Source organism: Salmo salar, chromosome ssa23 (genome assembly GCF_905237065.1).
Source record: "Salmo salar chromosome ssa23, Ssal_v3.1, whole genome shotgun sequence".
NCBI lineage: Eukaryota > Metazoa > Chordata > Actinopteri > Salmoniformes > Salmonidae > Salmo > Salmo salar.
Genome location: NC_059464.1, coordinates 41,638,962 through 41,659,427, shown reverse-complemented (window position 1 = coordinate 41,659,427; position 20,466 = coordinate 41,638,962). Strand labels below are relative to the sequence as shown.

At 39.3% G+C, this 20,466-nt stretch overlaps 20 non-coding genes across 20 annotated transcripts; all 20 read right to left on the bottom strand.

Moving 5' to 3' along the window:
* Positions 1–597: 597 nt before the first annotated feature.
* LOC123729921 (small nucleolar RNA U3) lies at positions 598–813 on the bottom strand. The gene has a single exon (XR_006761620.1). It is a non-coding gene; the product is annotated as a small nucleolar RNA U3 (small nucleolar RNA).
* A 797-nt stretch (positions 814–1,610) lies between these two features.
* LOC123729939 (small nucleolar RNA U3) lies at positions 1,611–1,826 on the bottom strand. Its single transcript, XR_006761638.1, has one exon. It is a non-coding gene; the product is annotated as a small nucleolar RNA U3 (small nucleolar RNA).
* A 796-nt stretch (positions 1,827–2,622) lies between these two features.
* LOC123729914 (small nucleolar RNA U3) lies at positions 2,623–2,838 on the bottom strand. Its single transcript, XR_006761613.1, has one exon. It is a non-coding gene; the product is annotated as a small nucleolar RNA U3 (small nucleolar RNA).
* Positions 2,839–3,635: 797 nt separating this feature from the next.
* On the bottom strand, positions 3,636–3,851 carry LOC123729909 (small nucleolar RNA U3). The gene has a single exon (XR_006761608.1). It is a non-coding gene; the product is annotated as a small nucleolar RNA U3 (small nucleolar RNA).
* Positions 3,852–4,649: 798 nt separating this feature from the next.
* LOC123729906 (small nucleolar RNA U3) lies at positions 4,650–4,865 on the bottom strand. The gene has a single exon (XR_006761605.1). It is a non-coding gene; the product is annotated as a small nucleolar RNA U3 (small nucleolar RNA).
* A 796-nt stretch (positions 4,866–5,661) lies between these two features.
* On the bottom strand, positions 5,662–5,877 carry LOC123729936 (small nucleolar RNA U3). The gene has a single exon (XR_006761635.1). It is a non-coding gene; the product is annotated as a small nucleolar RNA U3 (small nucleolar RNA).
* A 796-nt stretch (positions 5,878–6,673) lies between these two features.
* LOC123729937 (small nucleolar RNA U3) lies at positions 6,674–6,889 on the bottom strand. Its single transcript, XR_006761636.1, has one exon. It is a non-coding gene; the product is annotated as a small nucleolar RNA U3 (small nucleolar RNA).
* A 796-nt stretch (positions 6,890–7,685) lies between these two features.
* LOC123729997 (small nucleolar RNA U3) lies at positions 7,686–7,901 on the bottom strand. The gene has a single exon (XR_006761690.1). It is a non-coding gene; the product is annotated as a small nucleolar RNA U3 (small nucleolar RNA).
* Positions 7,902–8,697: 796 nt separating this feature from the next.
* Positions 8,698–8,913, bottom strand: LOC123729929 (small nucleolar RNA U3). Its single transcript, XR_006761628.1, has one exon. It is a non-coding gene; the product is annotated as a small nucleolar RNA U3 (small nucleolar RNA).
* A 796-nt stretch (positions 8,914–9,709) lies between these two features.
* Positions 9,710–9,925, bottom strand: LOC123729890 (small nucleolar RNA U3). The gene has a single exon (XR_006761589.1). It is a non-coding gene; the product is annotated as a small nucleolar RNA U3 (small nucleolar RNA).
* Positions 9,926–10,722: 797 nt separating this feature from the next.
* Positions 10,723–10,938, bottom strand: LOC123730009 (small nucleolar RNA U3). Its single transcript, XR_006761702.1, has one exon. It is a non-coding gene; the product is annotated as a small nucleolar RNA U3 (small nucleolar RNA).
* A 795-nt stretch (positions 10,939–11,733) lies between these two features.
* Positions 11,734–11,949, bottom strand: LOC123729942 (small nucleolar RNA U3). The gene has a single exon (XR_006761641.1). It is a non-coding gene; the product is annotated as a small nucleolar RNA U3 (small nucleolar RNA).
* Positions 11,950–12,745: 796 nt separating this feature from the next.
* LOC123729894 (small nucleolar RNA U3) lies at positions 12,746–12,961 on the bottom strand. The gene has a single exon (XR_006761593.1). It is a non-coding gene; the product is annotated as a small nucleolar RNA U3 (small nucleolar RNA).
* A 795-nt stretch (positions 12,962–13,756) lies between these two features.
* Positions 13,757–13,972, bottom strand: LOC123729924 (small nucleolar RNA U3). Its single transcript, XR_006761623.1, has one exon. It is a non-coding gene; the product is annotated as a small nucleolar RNA U3 (small nucleolar RNA).
* Positions 13,973–14,767: 795 nt separating this feature from the next.
* On the bottom strand, positions 14,768–14,983 carry LOC123729943 (small nucleolar RNA U3). The gene has a single exon (XR_006761642.1). It is a non-coding gene; the product is annotated as a small nucleolar RNA U3 (small nucleolar RNA).
* A 796-nt stretch (positions 14,984–15,779) lies between these two features.
* On the bottom strand, positions 15,780–15,995 carry LOC123729946 (small nucleolar RNA U3). Its single transcript, XR_006761645.1, has one exon. It is a non-coding gene; the product is annotated as a small nucleolar RNA U3 (small nucleolar RNA).
* A 795-nt stretch (positions 15,996–16,790) lies between these two features.
* LOC123729941 (small nucleolar RNA U3) lies at positions 16,791–17,006 on the bottom strand. Its single transcript, XR_006761640.1, has one exon. It is a non-coding gene; the product is annotated as a small nucleolar RNA U3 (small nucleolar RNA).
* A 796-nt stretch (positions 17,007–17,802) lies between these two features.
* Positions 17,803–18,018, bottom strand: LOC123730004 (small nucleolar RNA U3). Its single transcript, XR_006761697.1, has one exon. It is a non-coding gene; the product is annotated as a small nucleolar RNA U3 (small nucleolar RNA).
* Positions 18,019–18,814: 796 nt separating this feature from the next.
* On the bottom strand, positions 18,815–19,030 carry LOC123730022 (small nucleolar RNA U3). Its single transcript, XR_006761715.1, has one exon. It is a non-coding gene; the product is annotated as a small nucleolar RNA U3 (small nucleolar RNA).
* Positions 19,031–19,827: 797 nt separating this feature from the next.
* On the bottom strand, positions 19,828–20,043 carry LOC123729891 (small nucleolar RNA U3). The gene has a single exon (XR_006761590.1). It is a non-coding gene; the product is annotated as a small nucleolar RNA U3 (small nucleolar RNA).
* Positions 20,044–20,466: the final 423 nt, after the last annotated feature.

Below are 20,466 nucleotides of genomic sequence, written 5' to 3'. Positions count from 1 at the left end.
ATCCATCCATATTTCAAAGCAAGTTATTTTTGTGGAATTCTACCCCCTTTTCAACATTGTCTGTTTTAGCTATAGACTTATGGGTTGTACCATCAGATCTGTCTTTGTCTTCCGCATCCAGTGGTACCAAGAGTTAGTCTGTGTGATTAACGGGGGCTGAGATAGAGCTGTGTTTGCGAGACAAAGACGTATCTCAAAGGGGCCCAGGTCCGGGTCTTTTTTACAAAAACATCTGTAGAGTCAGAATGGGTTGAATTACAAACCCCTAAAAGCTATCTATGAAAAGCTGAGACTCTAACGAACATGCACATGTGACATGATTAGCTCTATGACGCTCCCAAGCTACACAAGAGTTGTTAGAAGTTATGGGGTTATTCTATGTAGAAGATCAAAGGAAGGTCAAAGGTTGTCCTGAAAGGAAAATGGTAAAACACCTCATTGTGAAGCTAAATATAAGGGCTGGACATGGAGATAAATGAAAGTCAGAAAACTGAAAAGATTTTTGCTGGGGTATCAGGACTGATTCAATAGGATTTCTTTTATTAACGATGAGGATTTGGGAGACATTTCAGTAAGTTTTATTGTACATGGTTAACATCCAGTCAGAACATATTCCCTTCATCCATGTTCATTGAAGAACAAGGAAAGATCATCAAAGGTGGAAGAAACATGAGCAAAGTCATTTCTAGCCACCAGATTCATGCTCTGAACGGGAATATCTTGAATAGTCATCATGGATAGCGAGACCTACCACTTTAGACACACATTTCTCAAGTAACCAACTACAGAAATGATCCCTGAAAGTATAGTCTTGGTGTATAAGTAGTTGTGATCAAGGTGGAGCATCTTGAAAAGAGCATTTGCACCAGCGGTTTGTGTTGCATTCTCAGCATCAACAGTTGTTGCAAACAAATGATGTTAAATATGGAGAATTGCTAGGTTCCACAAATGAGAAAGACGGTCAGCGATGCTGGTTGCCAACAGGTAAAATATGACCTTATGTTGGTGGACATCCATCCATATTTCAAAGCAAGTTATTTTTGTGGAATTCTACCCCCTTTTCAACATTGTCTGTTTTAGCTATAGACTTATGGGTTGTACCATCAGATCTGTCTTTGTCTTCCGCATCCAGTGGTACCAAGAGTTAGTCTGTGTGATTAACGGGGGCTGAGATAGAGCTGTGTTTGCGAGACAAAGACGTATCTCAAAGAGGCCCAGGTCCGGGTCTTTTTTTACAAAAACATCTGTAGAGTCAGAATGGTTTGAATTACAAACCCCTAAAAGCTATCTATGAAAAGCTGAGACTGTAACGAACATGCACATGTGACATGATTAGCTCTATGACGCTCCCAAGCTACACAAGAGTTGTTAGAAGTTATGGGGTTATTCTATGTAGAAGATCAAAGGAAGGTCAAAGGTTGTCCTGAAAGGAAAATGGTAAAACACCTCATTGTGAAGCTAAATATAAGGGCTGGACATGGAGATAAATGAAAGTCAGAAAACTGAAAAGATTTTTTGCTGGGGTATCAGGACTGATTCAATAGGATTTATCTTATTAACGATTAGGATTTGGGAGACATTTCAGTAGATTTTATTGTACATGGTTAACATCCACTCAGAACATATTCCCTTCATGCATGTTCATTGAAGAACAAGGAAAGATCATCAAAGGTTGAAGAAACATGAGCAAAGTCATTTCCAGCCACCAGATTCATGCTCTGAACGGGAATATCTTGAATCGTCATCATGGAGAGCGAGACCTACCACTTTAGACACACATTTCTCAAGTAACGAACTATAGAAATTATCCCTGAAAGTATAGTCTTGGTGTATAAGTAGTTGTGATCAAGGTGGAGCATCTTGAAAAGAGCATTTGCACCAGCGGTTTGTGTTGCATTCTCAGCATCAACAGTTGTTGCAAACAAATGATGTTAAATATGGAGAATTGCTAGGTTCCACAAATGAGAAAGACGGTCAGCGATGCTGGTTGCCAACAGGTAAAATATGACCTAATGTTGGTGGACATCCATCCATATTTCAAAGCAAGTTATTTTTGTGGAATTCTACCCCCTTTTCAACATTGTCTGTTTTAGCTATAGACTTATGGGTTGTACCATCAGATCTGTCTTTGTCTTCCGCATCCAGTGGTACCAAGGGTTAGTCTGTGTGATTAACGGGGGCTGAGATAGAGCTGTGTTTGTGAGACAAAGACGTATCTCAAAGGGGCCCAGGTCCGGGTCTTTTTTTACAAAAACATCTGTAGAGTCAGAATGGTTTGAATTACAAACCCCTAAAAGCTATCTATGAAAAGCTGAGACTCTAACGAACATGCACATGTGACATGATTAGCTCTATGACGCTCCCAAGCTACACAAGAGTTGTTAGAAGTTATGGGGTTATTCTATGTAGAAAATCAAAGGAAGGTCAAAGGTTGTCCTGAAAGGAAAATGGTAAAACACCTCATTGTGAAGCTAAATATAAGGGCTGGACATGGAGATAAATGAAAGTCAGAAAACTGAAAAGATTTTTGCTGGGGTATCAGGACTGATTCAATAGGATTTATCTTATTAACGATTAGGATTTGGGAGACATTTCAGTAGGTTTTATTGTACATGGTTAACATCCACTCAGAACATATTCCCTTCATCCATGTTCATTGAAGAACAAGGAAAGATCATCAAAGGTGGAATAAACATGAGCAAAGTCATTTCTAGCCACCAGATTCATGCTCTGAACGGGAATATCTTGAATCGTCATCATGGACAGCGAGACCTACCACTTTAGACACACATTTCTCAAGTAACCAACTACAGAAATGATCCCTGAAAGTATAGTCTTGGTGTATAAGTAGTTGTGATCAAGTTGGAGCATCTTGAAAAGAGCATTTGCACCAGCGGTTTGTGTTGCATTCTCAGCATCAACAGTTGTTGCAAACAAATTATGTTAAATATGGAGAATTGCTAGGTTCCACAAATGAGAAAGACGGTCAGCGATGCTGGTTGCCAACAGGTAAAATATGAGCTTATGTTGGTGGACATCCATCCATATTTCAAAGCAAGTTATTTTTGTGGAATTCTACCCCCTTTTCAACATTGTCTGTTTTAGCTATAGACTTATGGGTTGTACCATCAGATCTGTCTTTGTCTTCCGCATCCAGTGGTACCAAGAGTTAGTCTGTGTGATTAACGGGGGCTGAGATAGAGCTGTGTTTGCGAGACAAAGACGTATCTCAAAGAGGCCCAGGTCCGGGTCTTTTTTTACAAAAACATCTGTAGAGTCAGAATGGTTTGAATTACAAACCCCTAAAAGCTATCTATGAAAAGCTGAGACTCTAACGAACATGCACATGTGACATGATTTGCTCTATGATGCTCCCAAGCTACACAAGAGTTGTTAGAAGTTATGGGGTTATTCTATGTAGAAAATCAAAGGAAGGTCAAAGGTTGTCCTGAAAGGAAAATGGTAAAACACCTCATTGTGAAGCTAAATATAAGGGCTGGACATGGAGATAAATGAAAGTCAGAAAACTGAAAAGATTTTTTGCTGGGGTATCAAGACTGATTCAATAGGATTTCTTTTATTAACGATTAGGATTTGGGAGACATTTCAGTAAGTTTTATTGTACATGGTTAACATCCACTCAGAACATATTCCCTTCATCCATGTTCATTGAAGAACAAGGAAAGATCATCAAAGGTTGAAGAAACATGAGCAAAGTCATTTCCAGCCACCAGATTCATGCTCTGAATGGGAATATCTTGAATCGTCATCATGGAGAGCGAGACCTACCACTTTAGACACACATTTCTCAAGTAACGAACTATAGAAATGATCCCTGAAAGTATAGTCTTGGTGTATAAGTAGTTGTGATCAAGGTGGAGCATCTTGAAAAGAGCATTTGCACCAGCGGTTTGTGTTGCATTCTCAGCATCAACAGTTGTTGCAATCAAATGATGTTAATTATGGAGAATTGCTAGGTTCCACAAATGAGAAAGATGGTCAGCGATGCTGGTTGCCAACAGGTAAAATATGAGCTAATGTTGGTGGACATCCATCCATATTTCAAAGCAAGTTATTTTTGTGGAATTCTACCCCCTTTTCAAAATTGTCAGTTTTAGCTATAGACGTATGGGTTGTACCATCAGATCTGTCTTTGTCTTCCGCATCCAGTGGTACCAAGGGTTAGTCTGTGTGATTAACGGGGGCTGAGATAGAGCTGTGTTTGTGAGACAAAGACATATCTCAAAGGGGCCCAGGTCCGGGTCTTTTTTTTACAAAAACATCTGTAGAGTCAGAATGGTTTGAATTACAAACCCCTAAAAGCTATCTATGAAAAGCTGAGACTCTAACGAACATGCACATGTGACATGATTTGCTCTATGATGCTCCCAAGCTACACAAGAGTTGTTAGAAGTTATGGGGTTATTCTATGTAGAAAATCAAAGGAAGGTCAAAGGTTGTCCTGAAAGGAAAATGGTAAAACACCTCATTGTGAAGCTAAATATAAGGGCTGGACATGGAGATAAATGAAAGTCAGAAAACTGAAAAGATTTTTTGCTGGGGTATCAGGACTGATTCAATAGGATTTATCTTATTAACGATTAGGATTTGGGAGACATTTCAGTAGATTTTATTGTACATGGTTAACATCCACTCAGAACATATTCCCTTCATCCATGTTCATTGAAGAACAAGGAAAGATCATCAAAGGTGGAATAAACATGAGCAAAGTCATATCTAGCCACCAGATTCATGCTCTGAACGGGAATATCTTGAATCGTCATCATGGACAGCGAGACCTACCACTTTCGACACACATTTCTCAAGTAACGAACTATAGAAATGATCCCTGAAAGTATAGTCTTGGTGTATAAGTAGTTGTGATCAAGTTGGAGCATCTTGAAAAGAGCATTTGCACCAGCGGTTTGTGTTGCATTCTCAGCATCAACAGTTGTTGCAATCAAATTATGTTAATTATGGAGAATTGCTAGGTTCCACAAATGAGAAAGATGGTCAGCGATGCTGGTTGCCAACAGGTAAAATATGAGCTAATGTTGGTGGACATCCATCCATATTTCAAAGCAAGTTATTTTTGTGGAATTCTACCCCCTTTTCAACATTGTCAGTTTTAGCTATAGACGTATGGGTTGTACCATCAGATCTGTCTTTGTCTTCCGCATCCAGTGGTACCAAGAGTTAGTCTGTGTGATTAACGGGGGCTGAGATAGAGCTGTGTTTGCGAGACAAAGACGTATCTCAAAGAGGCCCAGGTCCGGGTCTTTTTTTACAAAAACATCTGTAGAGTCAGAATGGTTTGAATTACAAACCCCTAAAAGCTATCTATGAAAAGCTGAGACTCTAACGAACATGCACATGTGACATGATTTGCTCTATGATGCTCCCAAGCTACACAAGAGTTGTTAGAAGTTAAGGGGTTATTCTATGTAGAAAATCAAAGGAAGGTCAAAGGTTGTCCTGAAAGGAAAATGGTAAAACACCTCATTGTGAAGCTAAATATAAGGGCTGGACATGGAGATAAATGAAAATCAGAAAACTGAAAAGATTTTTGCTGGGGTATCAAGACTGATTCAATAGGATTTCTTTTATTAACGATGAGGATTTGGGAGACATTTCAGTAAGTTTTATTGTACATGGTTAACATCCACTCAGAACATATTCCCTTCATCCATGTTCATTGAAGAACAAGGAAAGATCATCAAAGGTTGAAGAAACATGAGCAAAGTCATTTCCAGCCACCAGATTCATGCTCTGAATGGGAATATCTTGAATCGTCATCATGGAGAGCGAGACCTACCACTTTAGACACACATTTCTCAAGTAACGAACTATAGAAATTATCCCTGAAAGTATAGTCTTGGTGTATAAGTAGTTGTGATCAAGGTGGAGCATCTTGAAAAGAGCATTTGCACCAGCGGTTTGTGTTGCATTCTCAGCATCAACAGTTGTTGCAATCAAATGATGTTAATTATGGAGAATTGCTAGGTTCCACAAATGAGAAAGATGGTCAGCGATGCTGGTTGCCAACAGGTAAAATATGAGCTAATGTTGGTGGACATCCATCCATATTTCAAAGCAAGTTATTTTTGTGGAATTCTACCCCCTTTTCAAAATTGTCAGTTTTAGCTATAGACGTATGGGTTGTACCATCAGATCTGTCTTTGTCTTCCGCATCCAGTGGTACCAAGGGTTAGTCTGTGTGATTAACGGGGGCTGAGATAGAGCTGTGTTTGTGAGACAAAGACGTATCTCAAAGGGGCCCAGGTCCGGGTCTTTTTTTACAAAAACATCTGTAGAGTCAGAATGGTTTGAATTACAAACCCCTAAAAGCTATCTATGAAAAGCTGAGACTCTAACGAACATGCACATGTGACATGATTTGCTCTATGATGCTCCCAAGCTACACAAGAGTTGTTAGAAGTTATGGGGTTATTCTATGTAGAAAATCAAAGGAAGGTCAAAGGTTGTCCTGAAAGGAAAATGGTAAAACACCTCATTGTGAAGCTAAATATAAGGGCTGGACATGGAGATAAATGAAAGTCAGAAAACTGAAAAGATTTTTGCTGGGGTATCAAGACTGATTCAATAGGATTTATCTTATTAACGATTAGGATTTGGGAGACATTTCAGTAAGTTTTATTGTACATGGTTAACATCCACTCAGAACATATTCCCTTCATGCATGTTCATTGAAGAACAAGGAAAGATCATCAAAGGTTGAAGAAACATGAGCAAAGTCATTTCCAGCCACCAGATTCATGCTCTGAATGGGAATATCTTGAATCGTCATCATGGAGAGCGAGACCTACCACTTTAGACACACATTTCTCAAGTAACGAACTATAGAAATTATCCCTGAAAGTATAGTCTTGGTGTATAAGTAGTTGTGATCAAGGTGGAGCATCTTGAAAAGAGCATTTGCACCAGCGGTTTGTGTTGCATTCTCAGCATCAACAGTTGTTGCAATCAAATTATGTTAATTATGGAGAATTACTAGGTTCCACAAATGAGAAAGATGGTCAGCGATGCTAGTTGCCAACAGGTAAAATATGAGCTAATGTTGGTGGACATCCATCCATATTTCAAAGCAAGTTATTTTTGTGGAATTCTACCCCCTTTTCAACATTGTCAGTTTTAGCTATAGACGTATGGGTTGTACCATCAGATCTGTCTTTGTCTTCCGCATCCAGTGGTACCAAGAGTTAGTCTGTGTGATTAACGGGGGCTGAGATAGAGCTGTGTTTGTGAGACAAAGACGTATCTCAAAGAGGCCCAGGTCCGGGTCTTTTTTTACAAAAACATCTGTAGAGTCAGAATGGTTTGAATTACAAACCCCTAAAAGCTATCTATGAAAAGCTGAGACTCTAACGAACATGCACATGTGACATGATTTGCTCTATGATGCTCCCAAGCTACACAAGAGTTGTTAGAAGTTAAGGGGTTATTCTATGTAGAAAATCAAAGGAAGGTCAAAGGTTGTCCTGAAAGGAAAATGGTAAAACACCTCATTGTGAAGCTAAATATAAGGGCTGGACATGGAGATAAATGAAAATCAGAAAACTGAAAAGATTTTTGCTGGGGTATCAAGACTGATTCAATAGGATTTCTTTTATTAACGATGAGGATTTGGGAGACATTTCAGTAAGTTTTATTGTACATGGTTAACATCCACTCAGAACATATTCCCTTCATCCATGTTCATTGAAGAACAAGGAAAGATCATCAAAGGTGGAAGAAACATGAGCAAAGTCATTTCCAGCCACCAGATTCATGCTCTGAACGGGAATATCTTGAATCGTCATCATGGATAGCGAGACCTACCACTTTAGACACACATTTCTCAAGTAACCAACTACAGAAATGATCCCTGAAAGTATAGTCTTGGTGTATAAGTAGTTGTGATCAAGGTGGAGCATCTTGAAAAGAGCATTTGCACCAGCGGTTTGTGTTGCATTCTCAGCATCAACAGTTGTTGCAATCAAATGATGTTAAATATGGAGAATTGCTAGGTTCCACAAATGAGAAAGACGGTCAGCGATGCTGGTTGCCAACAGGTAAAATATGACCTAATGTTGGTGGACATCCATCCATATTTCAAAGCAAGTTATTTTTGTGGAATTCTACCCCCTTTTCAACATTGTCTGTTTTAGCTATAGACTTATGGGTTGTACCATCAGATCTGTCTTTGTCTTCCGCATCCAGTGGTACCAAGAGTTAGTCTGTGTGATTAACGGGGGCTGAGATAGAGCTGTGTTTGCGAGACAAAGACGTATCTCAAAGGGGCCCAGGTCCGGGTCTTTTTTACAAAAACATCTGTAGAGTCAGAATGGTTTGAATTACAAACCCCTAAAAGCTATCTATGAAAAGCTGAGACTCTAACGAACATGCACATGTGACATGATTTGCTCTATGACGCTCCCAAGCTACACAAGAGTTGTTAGAAGTTATGGGGTTATTCTATGTAGAAAATCAAAGGAAGGTCAAAGGTTGTCCTGAAAGGAAAATGGTAAAACACCTCATTGTGAAGCTAAATATAAGGGCTGGACATGGAGATAAATGAAAGTCAGAAAACTGAAAAGATTTTTTGCTGGGGTATCAGGACTGATTCAATAGGATTTATCTTATTAACGATTAGGATTTGGGAGACATTTCAGTAAATTTTATTGTACATGGTTAACATCCACTCAGAACATATTCCCTTCATGCATGTTCATTGAAGAACAAGGAAAGATCATCAAAGGTTGAAGAAACATGAGCAAAGTCATTTCCAGCCACCAGATTCATGCTCTGAATGGGAATATCTTGAATCGTCATCATGGAGAGCGAGACCTACCACTTTAGACACACATTTCTCAAGTAACGAACTATAGAAATGATCCCTGAAAGTATAGTCTTGGTGTATAAGTAGTTGTGATCAAGGTGGAGCATCTTGAAAAGAGCATTTGCACCAGCGGTTTGTGTTGCATTCTCAGCATCAACAGTTGTTGCAATCAAATGATGTTAATTATGGAGAATTGCTAGGTTCCACAAATGAGAAAGATGGTCAGCGATGCTGGTTGCCAACAGGTAAAATGTGAGCTAATGTTGGTGGACATCCATCCATATTTCAAAGCAAGTTATTTTTGTGGAATTCTACCCCCTTTTCAAAATTGTCTGTTTTAGCTATAGACGTATGGGTTGTACCATCAGATCTGTCTTTGTCTTCCGCATCCAGTGGTACCAAGAGTTAGTCTGTGTGATTAACGGGGGCTGAGATAGAGCTGTGTTTGTGAGACAAAGACGTATCTCAAAGGGGCCCAGGTCCGGGTCTTTTTTTACAAAAACATCTGTAGAGTCAGAATGGTTTGAATTACAAACCCCTAAAAGCTATCTATGAAAAGCTGAGACTCTAACGAACATGCACATGTGACATGATTTGCTCTATGACGCTCCCAAGCTACACAAGAGTTGTTAGAAGTTATGGGGTTATTCTATGTAGAAGATCAAAGGAAGGTCAAAGGTTGTCCTGAAAGGAAAATGGTAAAACACCTCATTGTGAAGCTAAATATAAGGGCTGGACATGGAGATAAATGAAAGTCAGAAAACTGAAAAGATTTTTGCTGGGGTATCAGGACTGATTCAATAGGATTTCTTTTATTAACGATGAGGATTTGGGAGACATTTCAGTAAGTTTTATTGTACATGGTTAACATCCACTCAGAACATATTCCCTTCATCCATGTTCATTGAAGAACAAGGAAAGATCATCAAAGGTGGAAGAAACATGAGCAAAGTCATTTCTAGCCACCAGATTCATGCTCTGAACGGGAATATCTTGAATAGTCATCATGGATAGCGAGACCTACCACTTTAGACACACATTTCTCAAGTAACCAACTACAGAAATGATCCCTGAAAGTATAGTCTTGGTGTATAAGTAGTTGTGATCAAGGTGGAGCATCTTGAAAAGAGCATTTGCACCAGCGGTTTGTGTTGCATTCTCAGCATCAACAGTTGTTGCAATCAAATGATGTTAATTATGGAGAATTGCTAGGTTCCACAAATGAGAAAGACGGTCAGCGATGCTGGTTGCCAACAGGTAAAATATGACCTAATGATGGTGGACATCCATCCATATTTCAAAGCAAGTTATTTTTGTGGAATTCTACCCCCTTTTCAACATTGTCTGTTTTAGCTATAGACTTATGGGTTGTACCATCAGATCTGTCTTTGTCTTCCGCATCCAGTGGTACCAAGAGTTAGTCTGTGTGATTAACGGGGGCTGAGATAGAGCTGTGTTTGTGAGACAAAGACGTATCTCAAAGGGGCCCAGGTCCGGGTCTTTTTTTTACAAAAACATCTGTAGAGTCAGAATGGTTTGAATTACAAACCCCTAAAAGCTATCTATGAAAAGCTTAGACTCTAACGAACATGCACATGTGACATGATTAGCTCTATGACGCTCCCAAGCTACACAAGAGTTGTTAGAAGTTATGGGGTTATTCTATGTAGAAGATCAAAGGAAGGTCAAAGGTTGTCCTGAAAGGAAAATGGTAAAACACCTCATTGTGAAGCTAAATATAAGGGCTGGACATGGAGATAAATGAAAGTCAGAAAACTGAAAAGATTTTTGCTGGGGTATCAGGACTGATTCAATAGGATTTATTTTATTAACGATGAGGATTTGGGAGACATTTCAGTAAGTTTTATTGTACATGGTTAACATCCACTCAGAACATATTCCCTTCATCCATGTTCATTGAAGAACAAGGAAAGATCATCAAAGGTGGAAGAAACATGAGCAAAGTCATTTCTAGCCACCAGATTCATGCTCTGAACGGGAATATCTTGAATCGTCATCATGGATAGCGAGACCTACCACTTTAGACACACATTTCTCAAGTAACCAACTACAGAAATGATCCCTGAAAGTATAGTCTTGGTGTATAAGTAGTTGTGATCAAGGTGGAGCATCTTGAAAAGAGCATTTGCACCAGCGGTTTGTGTTGCATTCTCAGCATCAACAGTTGTTGCAATCAAATTATGTTAATTATGGAGAATTGCTAGGTTCCACAAATGAGAAAGATGGTCAGCGATGCTGGTTGCCAACAGGTAAAATATGACCTAATGTTGGTGGACATCCATCCATATTTCAAAGCAAGTTATTTTTGTGGAATTCTACCCCCTTTTCAAAATTGTCAGTTTTAGCTATAGACGTATGTGTTGTACCATCAGATCTGTCTTTGTCTTCCGCATCCAGTGGTACCAAGAGTTAGTCTGTGTGATTAACGGGGGCTGATACAGAGCTGTGTTTGTGAGACAAAGACGTATCTCAAAGGGGCCCAGGTCCGGGTCTTTTTTACAAAAACATCTGTAGAGTCAGAATGGTTTGAATTACAAACCCCTGAAAGCTATCTATGAAAAGCTGAGACTCTAACGAACATGCACATGTGACATGATTTGCTCTATGACGCTCCCAAGCTACACAAGAGTTGTTAGAAGTTATGGGGTTATTCTATGTAGAAGATCAAAGGAAGGTCAAAGGTTGTCCTGAAAGGAAAATGGTAAAACACCTCATTGTGAAGCTAAATATAAGGGCTGGACATGGAGATAAATGAAAGTCAGAAAACTGAAAAGATTTTTGCTGAGGTATCAGGACTGATTCAATAGGATTTATTTTATTAACGATGAGGATTTGGGAGACATTTCAGTAAGTTTTATTGTACAGGGTTAACATCCACTCAGAACATATTCCCTTCATCAATGTTCATTGACGAACAAGGAAAGATCATCAAAGCTAGAAGAAACATGAGCAAAGTCATATCTAGCCACCAGATTCATGCTCTGAACGGGAATATCTTGAATCGTCATCATGGATAGCGAGACCTACCACTTTAAACACACTTTCCTCAAGTAACGAACTATAGAAATTATCCCTGAAAGTATAGTCTTGGTGTATAAGTAGTTGTGATCAAGGTGGAGCATCTTGAAAAGAGCATTTGCACCAGCGGTTTGTGTTGCATTCTCAGCATCAACAGTTGTTGCAATCAAATGATGTTAATTATGGAGAATTGCTAGGTTCCACAAATGAGAAAGATGGTCAGCGATGCTGGTTGCCAACAGGTAAAATATGACCTAATGTTGGTGGACATCCATCCATATTTCAAAGCAAGTTATTTTTGGGGAATTCTACCCCCTTTTCAACATTGTCTGTTTTAGCTATAGACGTATGGGTTGTACCATCAGATCTGTCTTTGTCTTCCGCATCCAGTGGTACCAAGAGTTAGTCTGTGTGATTAACGGGGGCTGATACAGAGCTGTGTTTGTGAGACAAAGACGTATCTCAAAGGGGCCCAAGTCTGGGTCTTTTTTTACAAAAACATCTGTAGAGTCAGAATGGTTTGAATTACAAACCCCTGAAAGCTATCTATGAAAAGCTGAGACTCTATCGAACATGCACATGTGACATGATTAGCTCTATGACGCTCCCAAGCTACACAAGAGTTGTTAGAAGTTATGGGGTTATTCTATGTAGAAGATCAAAGGAAGGTCAAAGGTTGTCCTGAAAGGAAAATGGTAAAACACCTCATTGTGAAGTTAAATATAAGGGCTGGACATGGAGATACATGAAAGTCAGAAAACTGAAAAGATTTTTGCTGGGGTATCAGGACTGATTCAATAGGATTTATTTTATTAACGATTAGGATTTGGGAGACATTTCAGTAAGTTTTATTGTACATGGTTAACATCCACTCAGAACATATTCTCTTCATCCATGTTCATTGAAGAACAAGGAAAGATCATCAAAGGTGGAAGAAACATGAGCAAAGTCATATCTAGCCACCAGATTCATGCTCTGAACGGGAATATCTTGAATCGTCATCATGGATAGCGAGACCTACCACTTTAGACACACATTTCTCAAGTAACGAACTATAGAAATGATCCCTGAAAGTATAGTCTTGGTGTATAAGTAGTTGTGATCAAGGTGGAGCATCTTGAAAAGAGCATTTGCACCAGCGGTTTGTGTTGCATTCTCAGCATCAACAGTTGTTGCAATCAAATGATGTTAATTATGGAGAATTGCTAGGTTCCACAAATGAGTAAGATGGTCAGCGATGCTGGTTGCCAACAGGTAAAATATGACCTAATGTTGGTGGACATCCATCCATATTTCAAAGCAAGTTATTTTTGTGGAATTCTACCCCCTTTTCAACATTGTCTGTTTTAGCTATAGACGTATGGGTTGTACCATCAGATCTGTCTTTGTCTTCCGCATCCAGTGGTACCAAGAGTTAGTCTGTGTGATTAACGGGGGCTGAGATAGAGCTGTGTTTGTGAGACAAAGACGTATCTCAAAGAGGCCCAGGTCCGGGTCTTTTTTACAAAAACATCTGTAGAGTCAGAATGGTTTGAATTACAAACCCCTAAAAGCTATCTATGAAAAGCTGAGACTCTAACGAACATGCACATGTGACATGATTTGCTCTATGATGCTCCCAAGCTACACAAGAGTTGTTAGAAGTTATGGGGTTATTCTATGTAGAAAATCAAAGGAAGGTCAAAGGTTGTCCTGAAAGGAAAATGGTAAAACACCTCATTGTGAAGCTAAATATAAGGGCTGGACATGGAGATAAATGAAAGTCAGAAAACTGAAAAGATTTTTGCTGGGGTATCAGGACTGATTCAATAGGATTTATTTTATTAACGATGAGGATCTGGGAGACATTTCAGTAAGTTTTATTGTACATGGTTAACATCCACTCAGAACATATTCCCTTCATCTATGTTCATTGAAGAACAAGGAAAGATCATCAAAGGTGGAAGAACCATGAGCAAAGTCATTTCTAGCCACCAGATTCATGTTCTGAACGGGAATATCTTGAATCGTCATCATGGATAGCGAGACCTACCACTTTAGACACACATTTCTCAAGTAACGAACTATAGAATTGATCCCTGAAAGTATAGTCTTGGTGTATAAGTAGTTGTGATCAAGGTGGAGCACCTTGAAAAGAGCATTTGCACCAGCGGTTTGTGTTGCATTCTCAGCATCAACAGTTGTTGCAATCAAATTATGTTAATTATGGAGAATTGCTAGGTTCCACAAATGAGAAAGATGGTCAGCGATGCTGGTTGCCAACAGGTAAAATATGACCTAATGTTGGTGGACATCCATCCATATTTCAAAGCAAGTTATTTTTGTGGAATTCTACCCCCTTTTCAACATTGTCTGTTTTAGCTATAGACGTATGGGTTGTACCATCAGATCTGTCTTTGTCTTCCGCATCCAGTGGTACCAAGAGTTAGTCTGTGTGATTAACGGGGGCTGAGATAGAGCTGTGTTTGTGAGACAAAGACGTATCTCAAAGGGGCCCAGGTCCGGGTCTTTTTTTACAAAAACATCTGTAGAGTCAGAATGGTTTGAATTACAAACCCCTAAAAGCTATCTATGAAAAGCTGAGACTCTAACGAACATGCACATGTGACATGATTAGCTCTATGACGCTCCCAAGCTACACAAGAGTTGTTAGAAGTTATGGGGTTATTCTATGTAGAAAATCAAAGGAAGGTCAAAGTTGTCCTGAAAGGAAAATGGTAAAACACCTCATTGTGAAGCTAAATATAAGGGCTGGACATGGAGATAAATGAAAGTCAGAAAACTGAAAAGATTTTTGCTGGGGTATCAGGACTGATTCAATAGGATTTATTTTACTAACGATGAGGATTTGGGAGACATTTCAGTAAGTTTTATTGTACATGGTTAACATCCACTCAGAACATATTCACTTCATCCATGTTCATTGACGAACAAGGAAAGATCATCAAAGCTGGAAGAAACATGAGCAAAGTCATATCTAGCCACCAGATTCATGCTCTGAACGGGAATATCTTGAATCGTCATCATGGATAGCGAGACCTACCACTTTAGACACACATTTCTCAAGTAACGAACTATAGAAATTATCCCTGAAAGTATAGTCTTGGTGTATAAGTAGTTGTGATCAAGGTGGAGCATCTTGAAAAGAGCATTTGCACCAGCGGTTTGTGTTGCATTCTCAGCATCAACAGTTGTTGCAATCAAATTATGTTAATTATGGAGAATTGCTAGGTTCCACAAATGAGAAAGATGGTCAGCGATGCTGGTTGCCAACAGGTAAAATATGACCTAATGTTGGTGGACATCCATCCATATTTCAAAGCAAGTTATTTTTGGGGAATTCTACCCCCTTTTCAACATTGTCTGTTTTAGCTATAGACGTATGGGTTGTACCATCAGATCTGTCTTTGTCTTCCGCATCCAGTGGTACCAAGAGTTAGTCTGTGTGATTAACGGGGGCTGATACAGAGCTGTGTTTGTGAGACAAAGACGTATCTCAAAGGGGCCCAAGTCTGGGTCTTTTTTTACAAAAACATCTGTAGAGTCAGAATGGTTTGAATTACAAACCCCTGAAAGCTATCTATGAAAAGCTGAGACTCTAACGAACATGCACATGTGACATGATTTGCTCTATGACGCTCCCAAGCTACACAAGAGTTGTTAGAAGTTATGGGGTTATTCTATGTAGAAGATCAAAGGAAGGTCAAAGGTTGTCCTGAAAGGAAAATGGTAAAACACCTCATTGTGAAGCTAAATATAAGGGCTGGACATGGAGATAAATGAAAGTCAGAAAACTGAAAAGATTTTTGCTGGGGTATCAGGACTGATTCAATAGGATTTATTTTACTAACGATGAGGATTTGGGAGACATTTCAGTAAGTTTTATTGTACAGGGTTAACATCCACTCAGAACATATTCCCTTCATCAATGTTCATTGACGAACAAGGAAAGATCATGAAAGCTAGAAGAAACATGAGCAAAGTCATATCTAGCCACCAGATTCATGCTCTGAACGGGAATATCTTGAATCGTCATCATGGATAGCGAGACCTACCACTTTAGACACACATTTCTCAAGTAACGAACTATAGAAATTATCCCTGAAAGTATAGTCTTGGTGTATAAGTAGTTGTGATCAAGGTGGAGCATCTTGAAAAGAGCATTTGCACCAGCGGTTTGTGTTGCATTCTCAGCATCAACAGTTGTTGCAATCAAATTATGTTAATTATGGAGAATTGCTAGGTTCCACAAATGAGAAAGATGGTCAGCGATGCTGGTTGCCAACAGGTAAAATATGACCTAATGTTGGTGGACATCCATCCATATTTCAAAGCAAGTTATTTTTGTGGAATTCTACCCCCTTTTCAACATTGTCTGTTTTAGCTATAGACGTATGGGTTGTACCATCAGATCTGTCTTTGTCTTCCGCATCCAGTGGTACCAAGAGTTAGTCTGTGTGATTAACGGGGGCTGAGATAGAGCTGTGTTTGTGAGACAAAGACGTATCTCAAAGGGGCCCAGGTCCGGGTCTTTTTTACAAAAACATCTGTAGAGTCAGAATGGTTTGAATTACAAACCCCTAAAAGCTATCTATGAAAAGCTGAGACTCTAACGAACATGCACATGTGACATGATTAGCTCTATGACGCTCCCAAGCTACACAAGAGTTGTTAGAAGTTATGGGGTTATTCTATGTAGAAGATCAAAGGAAGGTCAAAGGTTGTCCTGAAAGGAAAATGGTAAAACACCTCATTGTGAAGCTAAATATAAGGGCTGGACATGGAGATAAATGAAAGTCAGAAAACTGAAAAGATTTTTGCTGAGGTATCAGGACTGATTCAATAGGATTTATTTTATTAACGATGAGGATTTGGGAGACATTTCAGTAAGTTTTATTGTACAGGGTTAACGTCCACTCAGAACATATTCCCTTCATCAATGTTCATTGACGAACAAGGAAAGATCATCAAAGCTAGAAGAAACATGAGCAAAGTCATATCTAGCCACCAGATTCATGCTCTGAACGGGAATATCTTGAATCGTCATCATGGATAGCGAGACCTACCACTTTAAACACACTTTCCTCAAGTAACGAACTATAGAAATTATCCCTGAAAGTATAGTCTTGGTGTATAAGTAGTTGTGATCAAGGTGGAGCATCTTGAAAAGAGCATTTGCACCAGCGGTTTGTGTTGCATTCTCAGCATCAACAGTTGTTGCAATCAAATTATGTTAATTATGGAGAATTGCTAGGTTCCACAAATGAGAAAGATGGTCAGCGATGCTGGTTGCCAACAGGTAAAATATGACCTAATGTTGGTGGACATCCATCCATATTTCAAAGCAAGTTATTTTTGTGGAATTCTACCCCCTTTTCAACATTGTCTGTTTTAGCTATAGACGTATGGGTTGTACCATCAGATCTGTCTTTGTCTTCCGCATCCAGTGGTACCAAGAGTTAGTCTGTGTGATTAACGTGGGCTGAGATAGAGCTGTGTTTGTGAGACAAAGACGTATCTCAAAGGGGCCCAGGTCCGGGTCTTTTTTTACAAAAACATCTGTAGAGTCAGAATGGTTTGAATTACAAACCCCTAAAAGCTATCTATGAAAAGCTGAGACTCTAACGAACATGCACATGTGACATGATTAGCTCTATGACGCTCCCAAGCTACACAAGAGTTGTTAGAAGTTATGGGGTTATTCTATGTAGAAGATCAAAGGAAGGTCAAAGGTTGTCCTGAAAGGAAAATGGTAAAACACCTCATTGTGAAGCTAAATATAAGGGCTGGACATGGAGATACATGAAAATCAGAAAACTGAAAAGATTTTTGCTGGGGTATCAGGACTGATTCAATAGGATTTATTTTACTAACGATAAGGATTTGGGAGACATTTCAGTAAGTTTTATTGTACATGGTTAACATCCACTCAGAACATATTCCCTTCATCCATGTTCATTGAAGAACAAGGAAAGATCATCAAAGGTGGAAGAAACATGAGCAAAGTCATATCTAGCCACCAGATTCATGCTCTGAACGGGAATATCTTGAATCGTCATCATGGATAGCGAGACCTACCACTTTAGACACACATTTCTCAAGTAACGAACTATAGAAATGATCCCTGAAAGTATAGTCTTGGTGTATAAGTAGTTGTGATCAAGGTGGAGCATCTTGAAAAGAGCATTTGCACCAGCGGTTTGTGTTGCATTCTCAGCATCAACAGTTGCTGCAATCAAATGATGTTAATTATGGAGAATTGCTAGGTTCCACAAATGAGAAAGATGGTCAGCGATGCTGGTTGCCAACAGGTAAAATATGACCTAATGTTGGTGGACATCCATCCATATTTCAAAGCAAGTTATTTTTGTGGAATTCTACCCCCTTTTCAACATTGTCAGTTTTAGCTATAGACGTATGGGTTGTACCATCAGATCTGTCTTTGTCTTCCGCATCCAGTGGTACCAAGAGTTAGTCTGTGTGATTAACGGGGGCTGAGATAGAGCTGTGTTTGTGAGACAAAGACGTATCTCAAAGGGGCCCAGGTCCGGGTCTTTTTTTACAAAAACATCTGTAGAGTCAGAATGGTTTGAATTACAAACCCCTAAAAGCTATCTATGAAAAGCTGAGACTCTAACGAACATGCACATGTGACATGATTAGCTCTATGACGCTCCCAAGCTACACAAGAGTTGTTAGAAGTTATGGGGTTATTCTATGTAGAAGATCAAAGGAAGGTCAAAGGTTGTCCTGAAAGGAAAATGGTAAAACACCTCATTGTGAAGCTAAATATAAGGGCTGGACATGGAGATAAATGAAAGTCAGAAAACTGAAAAGATTTTTGCTGGGGTATCAGGACTGATTCAATAGGATTTATTTTACTAACGATGAGGATTTTGGAGACATTTCAGTAAGTTTTATTGTACATGGTTAACATCCACTCAGAACATATTCCCTTCATCCATGTTCATTGACGAACAAGGAAAGATCATCAAAGGTGGAAGAAACATGAGCAAAGTCATATCTAGCCACCAGATTCATGCTCTGAACGGGAATATCTTGAATCGTCATCATGGATAGCGAGACCTACCACTTTAGACACACATTCCTCAAGTAACGAACTATAGAAATGATCCCTGAAAGTATAGTCTTGGTGTATAAGTAGTTGTGATCAAGGTGGAGCATCTTGAAAAGAGCATTTGCACCAGCGGTTTGTGTTGCATTCTCAGCATCAACAGTTGTTGCAATCAAATTATGTTAATTATGGAGAATTGCTAGGTTCCACAAATGAGTAAGATGGTCAGCGATGCTGGTTGCCAACAGGTAAAATATGACCTAATGTTGGTGGACATCCATCCATATTTCAAAGCAAGTTATTTTTGTGGAATTCTACCCCCTTTTCAACATTGTCTGTTTTAGCTATAGACGTATGGGTTGTACCATCAGATCTGTCTTTGTCTTCCGCATCCAGTGGTACCAAGAGTTAGTCTGTGTGATTAACGAGGGCTGAGATAGAGCTGTGTTTGTGAGACAAAGACGTATCTCAAAGGGGCCCAGGTCCGGGTATTTTTTTTACAAAAACATCTGTAGAGTCAGAATGGTTTGAATTACAAACCCCTAAAAGCTATCTATGAAAAGCTGAGACTCTAACGAACATGCAAATGTGACATGATTAGCTCTATGACGCTCCCAAGCTACACAAGAGTTGTTAGAAGTTATGGGGTTATTCTACGTAGAAGATCAAAGGAAGGTCAAAGGTTGTCCTGAAAGGAAAATGGTAAAACACCTCATTGTGAAGCTAAATACAAGGCCTGGACATGGAGATAAATGAAAATCAGAAAACTTAAAAGATTTTTGCTGGGGTATCAGGACTGATTCAATAGGATTTATTTTACTAACGATGAGGATTTGGGAGACATTTCAGTAAGTTTTATTGTACATGGTTAACATCCACTCAGAACATATTCCCTTCATCCATGTTCATTGACGAACAAGGAAAGATCATCAAAGGTGGAAGAAACATGAGCAAAGTCATATCTAGCCACCAGATTCATGCTCTGAACGGGAATATCTTGAATCGTCATCATGGATAGCGAGACCTACCACTTTAGACACACATTTCTCAAGTAACGAACTATAGAAATGATCCCTGCAAGTATAGTCTTGGTGTATAAGTAGTTGTGATCAAGGTGGAGCATCTTGAAAAGAGCATTTGCACCAGCGGTTTGTGTTGCATTCTCAGCATCAACAGTTGTTGCAATCAAATTATGTTAATTATGGAGAATTGCTAGGTTCCACAAATGAGAAAGATGGTCAGCGATGCTGGTTGCCAACAGGTAAAATATGACCTAATGTTGGTGGACATCCATCCATATTTCAAAGCAAGTTATTTTTGGGGAATTCTACCCCCTTTTCAACATTGTCTGTTTTAGCTATTGACGTATGGGTTGTACCATCAGATCTGTCTTTGTCTTCCGCATCCAGTGGTACCAAGAGTGAGTCTGTGTGATTAACGGGGGCTGAGATAGAGCTGTGTTTGTGAGACAAAGACGTATCTCAAAGGGGCCCAGGTCCGGGTCTTTTTTTAC